Genomic DNA, 17,500 nt, shown 5'->3' with positions numbered 1-17,500 from the left:
CAAGGCAGTTTCCCCATTAGCACCCTGCTAAAGTGCTAGCTGGTTAGCAAGGCAGTTTCCCCATTAGCACCCTGCTAAAGTGCTAGCTGGTTCATGAAACCGGGTTCATGGTCTCTAGTCACGATGGCCTGCTGTCAAACACATGACCCACATGAAGACAGATGAGAACTCTCTCTTTGGAATCAGAATAGTCATAATCCCTTCTGGAATCATAATGATTATGATGTCATAATTGGAATCATGTTTTACACAGCGGAGCTGATGCATAACCCCATTGGAATCACGTGTGTTAACTTGGTGCAGCTCGATTCATACTGTGTGTGTGTGTGTGTGTGTGTGTGTGTGTGTGTGTTTGTGTTTGTGCGTGTGTGCGTCTATGAGAGAGAGAGAGCACCGTTGAAGACTCTGCCGCTGCATTGATGTACATTTTGATCTGTGACTTCCGTCTGCACAGAATGTATTTCATTTCATTTCAGTGAAGTGACAGCTGTTTTCATAAAGGAACAAGATACACAATGCCACACTTTATTTTTTAATAAATTATGTACTTCCATTAAGACATCAATAAAGAATATTCTATGTTTAATTTAAAAATTCGACAATTCTTTCTTTATTATTTTTTTCATGTTGTTGACACCTTCCAGGTATTACATGCTAACACTACAGGAATCTGCAGAAGAGTAGGCCTACCGCTACTAGTTTCCTCCAAAACCACCTGGCGCTCTTGGAGGCAGTGCAATGTTCAAAACAGACTGGAGGGAAAAGCCTTTTTCTAATTATTTTTTTTCTATAGTGAATCCTCCACTCCTGGACGATGCAGCCTCTGTATCTTGCTTAATATGGGGACCCTTATGCTTTTAATTTATACAAACTAATTTGCCATGTTGCTATACAAAATGGTTGGTCTCATCACTGCCCCTTGTGGCTTGGAGTAGACCTAGTGGCTCTCGTGGTCCAGGCGACTGCACCTGAGGACACTCATATAACTAGATGGCTGTTTGCTTCTCTTACACACCCTGATGAAGGCCACAGCGCCGATACGCGTTGGTGATTTTTTAATGCATTTGCTCATATGATTGTTTTTTTTGTTTTTTTTTACCACATTAATCAACTGAAGTGCCTGGAGCACCAAGGATTTTTTTCCTCCAGTCTTTTTTGAACAGTACAGGAATCTAGTTGCCATGCCAACACTACAGGAATCTGGTTGCCATGCAATTATCTTTGTCTAATAATGATTCATTGTTAAGGTGATTCAAGCCTGTGCATTTCCGGGATCCATGTGATGTCGTGTGAAGGAGATAGTGTAGGCAGAATTTCAGAAAATGTGCTTATTTAAGGTCCTGAAGGCAAATCATGTTAATTTTTGGTATACAACTGATTTAGGGGTATTCAAGGGTGCTGAATCCAAATCTGCTGTATACCGGGCGCAAAAATGTACGGAAATGCCTCAAACTGTCAAAATCCAATATGGCCGCCGACACCAGGTTAAAATCTCGCAATCCCTTTTCTTTTTGACTAAACAAGGTATGAATATGAAAATAAGACTTATTTTTAAGTTTTCATATATGGGGAACCCCATTTTGTCATCAGATTTAAGGTCAGATTTGAAGAAAATGCTTATATAATTGGCTGGCAGCTTTTTTAAAACAGGCAGCCTCATATTGTCAACGATTTTTAACATTATGATCAAACTTTCAAGATCAACAGAAAATGATGTCTGATGTCTTTGTGAACACCAATACTACCAAAAACTGCACTGAACTGTCTACTTTCAAGTGTGAGTTTACCTATTTCCATTCTTTAGTTATTGGCAGTAGAACGTGGGATGACACCACCAAAAAAGCACTGTTTTTTGACACAAAAATGCTACACTTCTCTGTGTCCATATTTTTGCTTCCAGGATAAAGTGTCTTTTTAGTGTTCATGTTTGGTTTACAGCATTTCCATGGGTTTTGAAAGATGCTTAACTCAAATCTGCTGTATACCAGGCTCAAAAAATCCCATAGTACCTCAAAATGAAGGAATCCAATATGGCCGCCGTCACCAGAGATATACAGTACATGTCTTTGATTAAACAAGGTCAACTCTTAAATATATTATGCCAGCTATAGGTTTTCATACATGGGGAATTCATTGCTGTGCTCGGGTTTAAGATTTGGATGAAAAGACATGATTTAGACCTGCACACATGTTTAAGACTGTTAATAAATTGATAATTTATATTGGAATATTTCCCCTATTTCAATTTAATTCGGCATTAATTAAATGTATTGGTCTTAGATAACATACCTTGTTTTCGAATAGGCCCCCGGTAGAGTCCATTACAATACGAACACTGTCACTGAAAAGACAACACTTACTACCCACATACACTACATTCACTCCCTCATCCCCACCCTGTCGCCACTCTTAATGTAAATAACAATCAAGCATAACATGGCAATGGTCAGATGGACCACACATTGAGAGAGTACATACACACACAAGTGTGGCAGAGAAGACATTCTTATTGGAACACCAACGTACACATACATACGTATACAGGCGCTTTAATATACACTCAGGCAATAATTGAGGCATTATACCATGATGAAATGTTTCCATCTCAAACCACCTCCCATGCTCCCATCTTTTCAACCATAAAAGTAAGTGCACACACTAGTCTGCCTAAATAATTCTTTTTATACAACTTTACAATGGAAATCACTGTTTGCCAATTTTATTGATGTGCTCATTCAATCTATGAATAAAGGAGGATTGAGTGGTGAGCTGATGTGTAGAATAGGATAGAATGGTGTTTGTCACTATGCACATGTTCAATGAGATAGAAAGCAACACACTTCAGAGCACACATTTAATTCACAAAACAGTTTAGGTGAGCAGAATATACAATTAGTAGTGCAAAAAAACATGAACAGAGCAGGGAGTGCATATGGTGTGTGTGTGTGTGTGTGTGTGTGTGTGTGTGTGTGTGTGTGTGTGTGTGTGTGTGTGTGTGTGTGTGTGTGTGTGTGTGTGTGAATATATACACAGAGGACATACTCATTTATTGGTACTGATGTCATACTCATCCAAACGTTATTGCATCGATTGTCTTGCTCAATGTAGATATTACAGTAGCGGTGGCCCACTCTGCAAACACAACCATTTTACATGGCTCGTGTTCATTCTGTATTACGGTACTTCAAACCTCAGTTCAATATGTTGTGCTGTATCAATTAGTCTATTGCAGAACACCAGATGGATGGAAAGAGATCATTGGATTGAGAGATACCAATGAATGGTCGTTCTGTGCATGTATGTGTGAAATGTGGTTATGGCCCTTTGAGTTGTTTGGTCCTTGCTTTGACACACCTGTACCAAGAGGACAGCAAGGCAAAGAGCTGAGGACCGGGTTGGAGGCTGTCCTAGATAATGTTTTAGCTCTGTTGATGCAGCAGGAGGATTAGAGAGGGGCTAAGTTTGTTCCTCCTGTAGGTGTGCCTCCTGAAGGCCGCAATTATCTCTTTGATTTTCTTTGCATTCAAAGATACAGAAATATCTCTGTATACCAGACTGCCACCTTTTGCTGGCCACAGCAACTTCCATCTGGAGCTACGCCATAGGCATAGACAGGGGCGGAGCTATAGGCGGGGCAGGCGGGGCAGTCGCCCCTGGGCCCAGGGCCCTCTCGCCTGCATCACTTTCGTGACGGGCCCCCTTCGTATTGATCCTGGGCCCCCCTCCTCATCACTCTCAGTCATCAGATATGAACGTCGCCAGCGAATCGCTGAAAATCTACTATCTAAACTATATCTCACTTAGATGGCCAACCTATATATAGTAGGTCTGTGTACTACATGTGTTGACGACGGTGGGTATTTGATTGCCTATTTCATTGCCTATATATGAATCCCTTTTAATGAAAAAATGCAGGTAGCCTACTAAAATTAAATACAACGAAGTTTACTTTTTAAGCGAATCCAATATGTTACTTTTAGTATGTTGATATATATTTGCGTAATTGAAATCCGATTTTAAAAGCGCAGTGCATGATGGTGTACGATCAGCAGAAGACGTAGGTACGTGCGTAGACCAGAGCAATCTACGTATCTACGTTTCTGACGTAGCCTACTCCTCCCTCCTCCTTTCCTTCTTCCCCGTTCACTCACTGCTGCGAGCCGGCCGGGCAGTCTGACAAGAGGAAGGTAGTGAGAGGTATGTCTTGAAGTCCACACATTGAGCGACATGTTTAAAAGTAAAAGTGGTGCCCAAAAACGGAAAGAAAAGAAGAATAAAGATGAGGCAAACGCCAAACTTCCAAAGTTGCATTCGTTTTTTACATCGCCTTCTCCTGTCCTCCTGGGTGATCGTAATGATGATGAACATGCATCGTCCTCTGCTAGTGCGAGCAATGTGCTCAGTGAATGCTGCGAGTCTGCCGAAGCGAGTAGCATGACCCACGTTGAAGCTAGTTTCCCAACTGACCGTGGAAATTTCGAGGAAAATATTCTTGATGCTAACGTGAAGAGATATATCCTTGAGACTGGCTCTTGTAAACCCACTGGTCCATTTCCAGTTACAGGCAGCCGTAGCTTTTCCAACCATTACTATACGTCAGTTACTAAAGCTGGAATCAAACTTCCACGTAGTTGGTTGTGCTACTCGCCCAAGCTCGACTGCACTTACTGTGAGCCCTGTTGGCTCTTTGCCAATAGGCAAGCACCCTCTTACAACAATGCATGGGTAAATGGTATAAGCGACTGGAAACACCTCTCATCCAAGATTGCCGTGCACGAAGCTACTCAAATCCATCTAGGTGCGTGTGTAGTGTACGAGCAATGGAAGCTGAATGGGACTATAGATGCTGACATGGAGAGAGACATTCGCAATGCGGCTAACTTCTGGAGGCAAGTGTTAGAGCGCATTGTGAATGTCACTCTTACGTTGGCATCCTGCAATTTGGCCTTTAGGGGACACAGAGAGGAAATTGGTAAAGCAAATTCAGGGAACTTCTTATCCATTATTGAGTTGCTGGCCCGCTATGACCCTGTCCTGAAGGAACTAATTAGTCGCCCCGAGGGATCAGTTAAATATCTCAGCCATGCCATTCAGGACGAACTGATTTATATTTTGTCTCAGAGGGTCAAAAGCAACATCACAGAAGAGATAAACGCCTCTCCGTTTTATTCGGTTATAATGGACACTACCCAAGACGTTGCAAAGCGCGACCATCTGAGCCAGGTGTTCAGATATATTAAAATTGATCGCAACGAAATGGATGTTGCAACAGATGTAAGGATTGTTGAAGCTTTCCTTGGTTTTCAGCAAAGCGTCAGCTCATCTGCCTCTGACCTGGAGGCACAGATAATTGGCTGTATCAATGAAAATGGGTTGGATCTATCCAGGTGCCGCGGACAGGGGTATGATGGCGCGGCAAACATGAGCGGCGTGTATTCTGGTGGTCGGCACTTTATAACATTGCTCTGGGGTCAAGCATACCGGAAGTTCTTTAGTGCCACAGTGCGCAGACTCAGGGACTTCAACTAAAACAAACCCGTCATTAAAAACAAAACAGTCATCTTTTTAGGGGTGGAAAGTAACACATAACATATAATCAGGTATTTTAATTGAGTAGTACTTTGTAGTTCTTAAGTAGCCTACTTTGGGGGAAAAATATGTGTAGGGTTACTTTATATGTGTACTTTTGTAGCCTACTAGCCTACGTTTTGAACCCAACCAGTAGACGTAATTTCGCTAGCAAACCGTTTGTTAACATCAGCGAAAACGCTTAAATAATGCATTGATTATATCTTTAACACAATAAACTTTGTTTTTAAAAATATGTGACCCACCTTAGCACCAGTCCGCCTTGATCTCGGGCATGTATCCATCAAGACATGCATACCGGTAATACAAGGTGTGTTATGTGCTACCAGTTAGGCTACAATCCAAGGCTACAATCCAAGCTACTATTATATGCAGAGGGGAATTACCTTGCATTAAGACCTTAACACATAGTCTCTTCATTATGTTGGGATTATTTTTAACAAAATGCAAGGAGCAATGACTCAGGGTTTAATCATTGTATTAAATTCAAAGTGGGAAACGTCCTTTCCACATGAATTTTAACAATTGTTTTTTAAAAAACAAAATGCAAGGAGAAACAACTTGATGTAATTCATTTATTTATTTCAAAAATCTATAATGTTAGGCTACATAGGTGAATTATGATTTGAAAAGTCATGCTACTAAAATAAAGGCATGCAAGGCATATATCTTGAAATTTGAATATGTTGCATTATTCACAACTGTGTAAAACTCTGATTTCCAGTAGATGATGCATAGTTCCTTCCTCCCATTTTATCTCCTATTGAACTCACTGTTTCTATACTGTGTAGGCTGTAAATGTGTTACTCATAATTTGTTCTTCTCTTTTTATTCTCAGGTGTTAAATATTATATGGTCAGAACTAGCTACTTTTACATTACATATTGCACTTAGTTGACGCTTTCATTTTTATTCAAAGCGACTTACAGTTATTATTTTTCAGGGTATTGGTTACAGTCCCTGGAGCAATGTGGGGTTAGGTGCCTTGCTCAAGGGCACTTCAGCCATGGATGGAGATGTAGGGAGAGGTCAGGGGGGATTCGAACCTGCAACTCCTAGATTGAAAGACCAACTCTCTAACCACTAGGCCACCGCTTAAGCATACATGCAACATACATGCAATACCAAATCAGATGAAGTCAAAAACATTGAGGGAAAACATGATGAGCTAATAGCGGTAAGGAGGTGGGGTGATATGTTGGCTTTCATAGGACCACAGCGCAAGTGGTGCCCTTGCCCTTAGCAGTTGAGAGTGCATGAAGGCCTGTCTGTGTAGCATCTGTGTAGCGTCCGCTGATACATTGGTGTAGCAGGAGAGGATGGTTGGTCCAACAAACTGGAAAGCAGAAGGATATTTTAATATGTGCATCACAACAACAACGTCAATGAGGTACATGAAAATGCACAGACATGATAAAGGCTTTCGACTTGATGCTGTATTTAGGCAAATGCATTTTCATGTCTACTCAGTTTCCAACAACATCTATCTATACCATCTACCACCAAAACAATGTGAGCAACCACAGCATGCATAGACTAAGTCAAAATCTATGTGATTTATGGAAAGAAGTTTGACCCCTCTGGTAAAAGAAGACAAAACACTTGGTGGCCAAGACTTTGTTTTCTTGCACAAAGGTCAGCGGTTTCTGCTAGCCTTAGCTCGACCATAATGTTAGTTACCACTTTATTGCATGATGGTGATGTGGGTGTTCAAGTTGGCATCATAGGTGTGTGTCTAGGGCAGGGGTGGGGAACCTTTTTTTCACTTCAAATTCTTGCAAGGGCTGTAAAAGTCCTCCGAGGGCCGTATTACAGCCCCTAGCAAAAAGTATGGAATCACCTGTCGTTCAGACTGCTTGGAAGATGACATGTTTTTCTTCAATGTATGTTATCACAGGTTATACAGTACGGCAAGTAAAGTAAAGATACATTACCATCCCAGGAAAAGATTTCATCAGCTCCAAGCATCCCTTCAATTGATAGGATGGGAAAAGTGTTGTCAACTTTAACTTGTGCATTGATTGAAAATGTAATCCAGTCATGTCCCCAGTACCTTCACCTGACATGCAGCCCCATAGGCTACTGTCAATGACTGTGGACATTTGTATGTTTTAATCAGGCAGTAATCTTCATTTTTCATAAATCTCATATTGTAAAACATGCACCAGACAGCACTCAGTGAATGTTTCTCTATGCAAAGCCCATTTGCCTCAGGTGATGGGAGATGGTTGACAGTTCCTTTTCAATGACTATTAAAGTTTATGTTGACATTCTTACAATTTTCTGTTCCGATCAGCTGAAATGATGCTTAGGGATGATGGAATCATTTCTTGAAATGGTAATGTACCTGTTCATTGAGCAAAACCTGGGAAGACATTATTTGAAGATAAAACGCATGAGGTCAAGTGTCATGGCCTACAAAATAATCTGGAACTCAAATCCCACAATATCTGCGGTGGAAGTTAAAGAAAAATGGTCAATGGCTAGGTTCCAACCTGTAAAAATGTTCTGGCACTGCAATCAGAGAAATTTGAAGCAAAATTGATGAAGGGTACCATTTTTTCCTCATCTACAGCTGTCTCCAAAAGTTCTGTTGCCTATCCATCTGTTTGGAACAACAGTTTATAACCTTACTTTGAATTAATCCATTGGCTTCAGAAGTCACTCATATGAAAGCTACAACCCTCCTGAATGAAGTTGTATGTACAAAAATAAGTTTCATGCACCAAAGAAAGATTGACCCTTTAATGAACACAGACAGGGCAGATTTTCACAAGACAAAAGTTTTGTCACCTATCGAACATAATGTGAAAATGAGCAGATAAGCCACTTCAAAACATTTCAAATATGCAGATCGGGTGTCATACTTAATCACTGAATCATTCTCACCTCTTCAAAAAAAAAAAATCAACTTTGGCCTTAGATGTATGTTTAGGGTCGTTGTAGTCATGTTTTTCAGGATTCCATATTTTCTTCCTCAGAGCTGAGCAATTACATATTTTTTTCCCTACCCATGCTGTACAAAAGTAACTATTACTTACTAACGCAGTTGTTTTTCTTGATTTCTTTTAGTGTTTCCCGTTGCCCTTTGAAATGACTTCAGTGTTGAGTCGGGGCTGTATGAACACAAACTAGGATTTTCCCCTGCACTAATGGTTCATTCCCCAAGGGTGAGAGATTGGATGTTTCTGACCTCCTACTTGCTGAAATACATTGGAACGCACTTTGAAGCGGAATGTTCAACTCGCAAGCTGGGGCAAAATCGAAGCAAACCGACATCGTTCCTATTACTATCGTGATGTCATCGGGCCACGTGTACTTAATGGTTTTGATTCCATAATTATTCATTATCAAATGAATTTTCCGGCCCTGTCATGGCCAAACAGTAGGGCACTCATCTACCATGCGGCTGACCCGGGTTCTATGCCCTGCCCGGGTGCTTTGCCGGCCCTTCCCCGTATCTCTCTCTCCACTTGCATCCTGTCACCACCATCACTGTCCTACCATAAGTAAAGTAGAAAAAAAAGTATATATATTTTCTACCATTGAGATTACATGGCAGAAGGTTAGAACACATACAATCATAACTACAAATAATAGGATGTAATGGTAACATTCGTTATTATGACCTCCGCCTAGAAGATTATGTGCTCGCCTGAGTTTGTGTGTTGGTTTGTTCACTCGCTGCTTGTTCGCAGCTATTTCAAGGCTTACCACAAGGTGGCGCGAGGTGAACTGAGCACTGACACTGGTGGAGAGCTGAGGACTGCCTCACGGGTGAGCCATCAACAGGCAGCCTAGGCCAGTGTTACTCAACCCTTTTTCTCCAGCATACCCCTCTAACTTAAGCCTTGTTTTGATATCATGAGTACCCCCTAACTTATGCACTATATCTCCTCCTCTTACCTAATGTGACTATATTGCATTAATTTGTTATAATTATTTTTCTGCGTGTTCATGGTATGGAATCAAAAAATATGGAATCATGAAAAACAAGTGCTATATGAGGGGTTACATTACCCTGTGAAAAACACTGTAGGTAACTTGACAAGTCAACCTAACTTAAGCTTCAGGAAAAAAAGAAGGTTATTGAGCAACCATTGTGTGAGGAAGCTTACCTGTTATGTGCCCATGGTCTTTCCATAGCTGTGCTGGGAGGTTGGCATGGCCATTCTACAGGAGTGGTACTGAAAGTGCGGGAGAGATTAGATTACATTACGTTTAGCTGACGCTTTTAGCCAAAGTGATTTACAGTTATGAGGTTAGGTTGAGAAATATTGTTTACTTCCACTGTGCTCAACCTAAAGATACATCATACGACACTGACTGTGATATTTGGTTGTCCATAATTGATGGCCATCATAAACTGGGAGTTACTACAGTGTGTGAATCATTAGTTCCCATGCTATGTACCTGAATGTACCAGAGGTGTCAAAACTAAAAGTAAATTTGTGGTATACATACAACACTGACCAGTACAGAGTGAGCTGACCGTAAGACAAGTGCACAGGTCTCCTTAGCACCTTCCTCCATTAGAATCTGCGCATCCACCATGCCACCATTATGTTTCACATACCTGAATAGTATGACATAAAAAATGATCAAAGTTAAATCACTACTAGCATTATTCAACACATTTTTTTAACTTTTGTTTAGACGTAAACTTTTTCGGACAGCCGGCTGTGACAGAGTAAGCATGAATTCTGCTCTCTCTACAAACAAATCCTGAAGGACAATGTCCAGCCATCAATTTGTTACCATTCATTTGTGTTCATGCATGGACAGCCATAGGGTAGCCATAATAATCATTATAATAATTTTATTTATAAAGCACATTTTCACACCATAGTGTAGCTAAAAGCGCCTAGTGGTTAGTGAGGTGGAATTAAGATAAGAGGGTTGCAATTTCGAATCCCAACCTATGATCCCGCCATCGATGGCTGAAGTGCCCTTGGGCGAAGCACCTAACCGCACATTGCTCCAGGGACTGTAACCAATACCCTATAAATAACTGTAAGTTGCTTTGGATAAAAAGCATCAACTAAGCTTAAGTGTAACGTAATGTAATAATGCACACTGCAGCTGATTTGAAAACAATTATGCAAAGACAAGTTGGCAACATGAAAAATAATGTCTGTAAAATCTAGGTAAGCGTTCAATCATATGTATAGCTTTTTTGTGAAATGGTAAGATGTACCTCTCATCTCAATGTTTATCAATAGTCCCTTTTCCATTCAATTCTGAAGCTACTTGTGCCCTATGATTTGTATGCAATAAAAAAACATTTTGTCAGTAAATAAACCATTTAATTGGATGGGGTGATGGAAAAACAAAATCCAAGTATTCCCTCTTTTTAAATTGACCCCAAAGTAAGTGGGCATAAAGGGTACATGGGCTTAATGGGTATGTTTACCCGTATCATATTTTGGAAGGTACATACATTTCAATGAGCAATGGGTTAAGTGTCAATAATGTTTTGTGACATTCTGTGTATATATTATTAGGAGAAAGCTTACTTTCAAAATACCATTCATGTGTGTAGTGGGACCACTGGTCATTGGTCTTCCATAGCAACCTGTAGGCCTACATCCCCCTCAAAGCCATCCATCACAGATATAGATTTGAGAAAAGTCTGAATGAGAGAATGAATACAATTATTTATCAGTGAAACTATGAAGGACACCGCATGCAAGAGAGATGGAGAGCTGACAAATAAGCTTAATGATGGCCAGTCATTTATAGCTTGGAGCTAAAGGCTGAATTTAACAATGCCATTGCTCTGTCCTTATATATTTTGCACATTTTAAGTAAATATACAGTTAATTAACAACACGTGCAATGTCAGCTCACTATAACACGGATGTCACGTAATACATCACCAGGCTACATGCCGGGAATATCCAGCATTGAAAAGCATGTAAGTAATGTGCTATTTTATGAATTAAATTCGGTAAGAAACTATCAGTGCAACTTTCTGACACTACATAGCTACTTCAACAGATGAAATGGTTAGGTAACACTCACCTCTTGCCAATTTCCATGATGCAAGACACCGAGATAATGAAGTTGTTGTATGTGACACGGTGATATGCACGATGTTTTGACTTTAGTTCTACTGCATGGGATGCTAATAGCTCACAGCTATCTACACGTAATTCCGCGACAACAAACCGAACCAAACAGATGTTAATAAACGTACACAAACTAATAATCAGTAGCATTCCAATACAATAATTTTAAAACATGTTAAGCGGCACACATTTACGTTTAATCTGTTACAAATGTGCTTTGTCCGTAGTTTTCTCCAACCGCAATCCGGTGATTGCCGCCATTGCAAAATCAAAACAAAGTGCGTCCCTCATGATGTCACTTCCGCCCTTGACCCCAGAGCAATGTTATAAAGTGCCGACCGTATTCTGGTGTGCAGGCTAGAATCGCGGAGAAGGAGCCCTTGGCTTTGTATGTGCACTGTGCGGCTCATTGCTTGAATCTAGTGCTTAATGATTCGGTGAAAAACATCACTGAAATTAGACAGTTTTATGAGGTGGTGGAAAAACTGTACAATTTCTTTGCCAACAGCATTAAGAGATGGGCATTGCTGGGAAGCTTGTTGAGCTCAGAGAGCAGGGACATAACGTTGAAGCGACTGTGCCCCACCCGCTGGTCCTCTCGTCATGATGCGCTTGCTGCGTTGAAATACCGATACGCGGACATAATCAAAGCGCTCGACAAGCTCTGCCTTACAACCGAAAAAAACGAGCGAGCGAGATGAGGCTGCTTCAATTAAAAAGGCGATCACCAAATTTCAATTCATTTTTTTAATCAGCCTTCAAACCAAAATTTTGGAGTGCACAAATGCCATCTCAACGATGCTGCAGGAGAAGACCACGGATCTCCTACGAGCATCTGAACTCTTGCAAAGTGCCATACGGACTTTGCAAGAGTACAGAGAAAAGTTTGATGAGGCAAAGGCTTCCACACTGGCACTGGCAATGAAATGGGGCAGTCAAACACAATTTACATCCACGCGTGTTAAAAAGGTGAAGCGCCACTTTGACGACCTGAGTGAAGACAGTCGGCTGTCCGATGCAGAACATTATTTTCGCGTGAATGTGTTCTATGCATGTATTGATGTGGTCACTCAGCAGCTGTCTCAGCGATTTGTCAGTTTAAACAGGACTGCGCACTTGTTTGAGGCCATCCACCCAACTACCCTTCAGCGCGTCAAAGACGAGGAGCTGTTTGAAATGGCCCGACGTATAAGTGACCATTATAGTCGGGATATTGACTGCAGCTTCCCTGGTCAACTGGTGTCGTTTAGGGCTTGTTTCAAAGAGCAGATAGCACGCCAAACAACTGTGCTTAACCTGACCAAGTTGCTGATTGTGGACCACCCGGCAGTGTCATCCACCTTTAGTGATGTGTGCACAGCGTTCCTTCTTTTTCTCACTCTCCCTGTCTCAGTGGCGAGCGCAGAGCGCTCGTTTTCAAAACTGAAACTTATTAAAACTTACTTGAGGAGCACAATGGGTCAGGATAGACTTTGTGGATTGGCCATTTTATCAATTGAGAATGAGCGGGCGGGAGCGCTGAACATTCAACAAATAATAGACGACTTCGCGGAGCGCAAGGCGCGCCGAATGCCACTGAAATGATCCCCATTCTGCTTTTGTGCAGTATTGCCTGTATTTTGAATTTCGGAGCTTATTCCATTGAGGAAAAGCAATAGCCTAGACACCCCCCCCCCCCTCAAAAAAAAACCCACAAAAAAACACACACAAAAAAAAAACATGTATATAGTTCCCTGTTCTATTGCAATCTTTGCATAATGTATATAGTTTAGCCTAACCCAGCCACTTGTGGATGCAAGCCAGCTCAAACAGGTGCCGGTCCCAAGCCCGGACTAATGGGGAGGGATGGCATTAAAAGTCTTCTTTTCTCATTGTCACTAGATAGATGTGATTAATCATTATTAAACCTGTGTTACTGTCTTGTTGTTGACGAATCTCCCCCCCCAACAACAACAAAAATAGCGGAACAGCGGGGTGTGGTCATTCATTGCGTTATGACAGAGAACTCTGCGTTTGAAGGAGTAGAGAGAGTTCACCCACCGGTGATTCTGTAGGCCTACAGCTGCGTTTGCAAGTGAATGGATATCAATGGGGGTTTCACTTGGAATCGTTCGCCACCTTGTGGCCGAACAGGGTAACTGTAGCTAGTTGGCGTTTGCAGGCAAGTGAATGGATGTCAATGGGGTTTATACAAGCGCCCGCACGCACATTAAAGAAGGAATTCTTAACCATTGGGCAGCGGAACAAGGGGGCCCGGTCAGGATGTTTTGCCCCTGGGCCCTGTCCGCAATTGTTCCGCCACTGGGCATAGAGGTCCAAAAGAGTGGATTTATTTAAAGAAATCCTTGCACTTATGACACATTTTGTGTCACATTTGTCTGAGCTGCGCTTTAACTATTCACAGATTCGAAAAGTGACTCATTGGAGCAGCCATTGTTGCTTTTTCACTTATTTAGCTTCTCACCACCATATATTTTGACTATGTCACATCTCTGAAAAATCAGTGATCCTGATTGGCTCTACGGCATTGTGGTTTGGGATCAGGGCGAATCCGAAGGATTAGAGGTTATCTGCTGTACGTGATGGAGAGACCAAAGTGCCTGAAGTGTGATGGCTGCCTTGTGGCCATGGGAGGCACACCCATGAGTGAGTTGTAATCCCATGCGAGGCCCCCAAGTGATAGGTGAAGCTTAGATAATGGAGCACACTGGATGGGAGAAGCACAGTTGTGTGAGGGACACCATGGGGGTGAAGTGCAAGTAAGGGGAAGGCAGCGTGATATTGACCATCACTAGGGTTATGGGTGTGCTCTGACTGTCCCACTTATGATCCAAGCCCTTTGGAGTAGAAGTCAGAGCCCTAGGTTAACTTATTCTCAATCACCTCTCCTCCTCTCCAGTGATTTTGAAGGAGTTGTTTGCTTAAATGCGACAGCTATGTATGCCCAAGACAAATTTACGAATAAAAAGAATCTTGAATCGTGAATTTGCAGCAACTGAATGACTCCATGTACTCCATGCCTCTTCTTGCAGATCCAGAGGGGGATGAGGCACTCCTTGGGGCAAGCACAAGTTGTGATGTCTTTTCATGCTTTGTGAATGGCAGATACAGGAGTAGTGGGACTAATGCCCCATTCAATTTCATCCATCCCGTTTCAGTGACTGACAGGAGGACAGGGTGGAGTAGTATGTGATCCTGCCTCAGTACATTGGCTTGATAATGTGGGGGCACAATATGTCATTGTGTGGCTTCTGATGTAGATAGCAAAGACTCTATGACTAGGACTCATCACTGCAAAACAACTCCATTGCTTTCGCTACATCTGCAGCAAAATTACAATGTAGTGCATGGTGTTATGTAGTGTCTAAACATATAGTGGCCAAATCACTGAGGAGGAGGAGCTTGATAATGATTGGGAATAGCCTATCTATCAAGAAAGTAAATATTTCACAATGACATAAACCTGTCTTTTGTTCCACCTTTCACCTTTCTACCGTTCAAAGATTCAATCTAAGCAAGGCAATAAAATCAGCAGACAATAACTTTCCAAAGCTAGATATTCATATTAGATGAAGGTACATTCAGGCATACAGGCTTATCTGTGTATAGTTTTGTCATAATGGAAGAGGTGGGCTGAGGGGGACACATTTCATTGTGCATAAGCAATTGAAATAGACAAACCTTTTTAAATAGAAATTAGCCTGTCGGTTAATTGGCATGAAAAACAATGGTTGTAAACATGAATTCAGACTACACTGAACTGCCTGACTACACTGACTACCTTTGATTATAATTTTAAATTTGATTACATACATTATTTCCCCATGTATGAAAAGTAAACATATAGCTACATAATGTTTTTAAGAGTTCACCTTGTTTAATCAAATATATGTATATCTCTGGTGACAGTGGCCATATTGGATACCTTCATTTTGAGGCATTATAGGATTTTTTGAGCCTGGTATACTACAGATTTGAATTGAGCATATTTCAAAACCCATGGAAATGCTGTATACCAAACATGAACACTATAAAAGGCACTTTGTCCTGAAAGAAAAAAATATGGACACAGAAGTGTACTATTTTTGGGTCAGAAATCAGTGCTTTTTTGGAGGCGTCATCCCATGTTGTACTGCCAGTAACTAAAGAATGGAAATAGGTAGACACAAACTTCTTTTTTCAGGTGAAAGTAGACAGTTCAGTGCAGTTTTTGGTAGTATTGGTTTTCACAAAGACATCAGACATTATTTTCTGTGGATCTTGAAAGTTTGATCATAATGCTAAAAATCGTTGACAATATGAGGCTACCTGTTTTAAAAAAGCTGCCAGCCAATTATATAAGCATTTTCTTCAAATCTGACCTTAAATCTGATGACAGAATGGGGTTCCCCATATATGAAAACATAAAAACAAGTCTTATTTTCACATTCATACCTTTTTTAGTCAAAAAGAAAAGGGATTGCGAGATTTTAACCTGGTGTTGGCGGCCATATTGGATTTTGCCCGTTTGAGGCATTTCCGTACATTTTTGCGCCCGGTATACAACAGATTTGGATTCAGCACCCTTGAATACCCCTTAATCAGTTGTATACCAAAAATTAACACGATTTGCCTTCAGGGTTCATCTTTTGGGAAAATTGACCCTGACTAAGACCTTTGGACTCTTTAGGTTGAGAATAAATGGAGTTGCCTTGAAACTGTAGATGGCGATAGCGTGCATGTTGTGCAAGTCATCAATCGAATGTCAGAGACAGAGAAGAAGGAGGGGACAACGCCCCTTTAGGAGACCAAAATTGAGCACACTCCTTTGTATTGGGTGGGCGGGGTTTGAATCATCTTACTCTACTAACAATCTTTGGTAATGAGCGTGTTGGCACTAGGGTCGACTTCAGGCAACTCCACAGGCCGACAAGGATTGTCCTTAGTATAAAAACCCTTTATTAATCCATGGGCATTGTTACAGAGATAAAACCGCCAACCGGTTTCAACCCGCACTGGGTCTTCATCAGGGCGTAAACAGAGGAGGAGTCCCATGGGTGACCTATTTATAAGTTCAGGGGGTCAATCTCTGGTGCCTACAGTAATTTTGAATGCGAGTTAATGGAGCGAGTCAAGCTAAATCCTCATCCCGTTTGGCATGTGCTCCGGATTTCACATATGATGACAGTGAATTTGAAAGGTTTGGATTTGCGTCGTAAGACCACTCATTTTCGGCACGCAAGAAACGTTATTTTAGCTTTTGTGCAAAACTGTGTTGGAGACTACACGTGCGCCTCGCATATCTGACGTGAATCGAGGCACAGCCAACCCTACCGTTGCACTGTGGCTTAAGCGGACATGCGACGTCTGTTGTGTAGTCCAAATAATTACATATTTTTGCACACACACAACTGAAAAATCGCTTGCCAAGTGAAGTCAACAAGCACACCATTGGTTGTTATTAATTCTGAGGCACAGCATATGTGTGATCGACGGGGAAATGCGAGGTGGGTCGGAAAATAGCTTTCATCAGTCCATTACAGCCCAGTCAAAAGTTTTTCCGTTGCCAGCCCCAGAAGCCGCCCGGAAGGGGTGGAGACTTAGGTGCCCCATAGTGATTCTAAAGGGCCGTACACACACGTCGCTGCTAGTTACTCCCTCAGCGAATGAAGTCAATAGAATGTCGATGTGTTCCAGAGAGACGAGCTGGCGAGTACTGTACAAGCGATGCGATGTGGGCGGGTCCCGAGTTGAAAATATTTTATCTTCGAGCACGGCGAGTAAGTGAGTAACCAATTGGAATGCAGAGTTCGGTTCTTCTCGCCTGTTCATTGGCAGTTAAAGCCGTGGGAACTTTCAGC

The 17,500-nt window shown here is 41.6% G+C and overlaps 1 long non-coding RNA gene across 2 annotated transcripts; it reads right to left on the bottom strand.

Annotated features, from left to right (window-relative positions):
• Positions 1-6,534: 6,534 nt before the first annotated feature.
• On the bottom strand, positions 6,535-11,192 carry LOC134445576 (uncharacterized). Of its 2 annotated transcripts, none has more exons than XR_010034298.1 (3): positions 11,106-11,192; positions 9,708-10,165; positions 6,535-6,925 (listed from the first exon to the last, which is right to left on the bottom strand). It is a non-coding gene; the product is annotated as an uncharacterized LOC134445576 (long non-coding RNA). The 2 variants fall into 2 exon arrangements; XR_010034299.1 differs by lacking the exon at positions 11,106-11,192 and adding an exon at positions 10,787-10,846.
• Between the last annotated feature and the right edge of the window lie 6,308 nt (positions 11,193-17,500).

Source organism: Engraulis encrasicolus, chromosome 3, assembly GCF_034702125.1.
Source record: "Engraulis encrasicolus isolate BLACKSEA-1 chromosome 3, IST_EnEncr_1.0, whole genome shotgun sequence".
Classification (NCBI taxonomy): domain Eukaryota; kingdom Metazoa; phylum Chordata; class Actinopteri; order Clupeiformes; family Engraulidae; genus Engraulis; species Engraulis encrasicolus.
The sequence above is the reverse complement of the archived record's forward strand: the minus strand, read 5'-3'. Positions and strand labels throughout refer to the sequence as shown.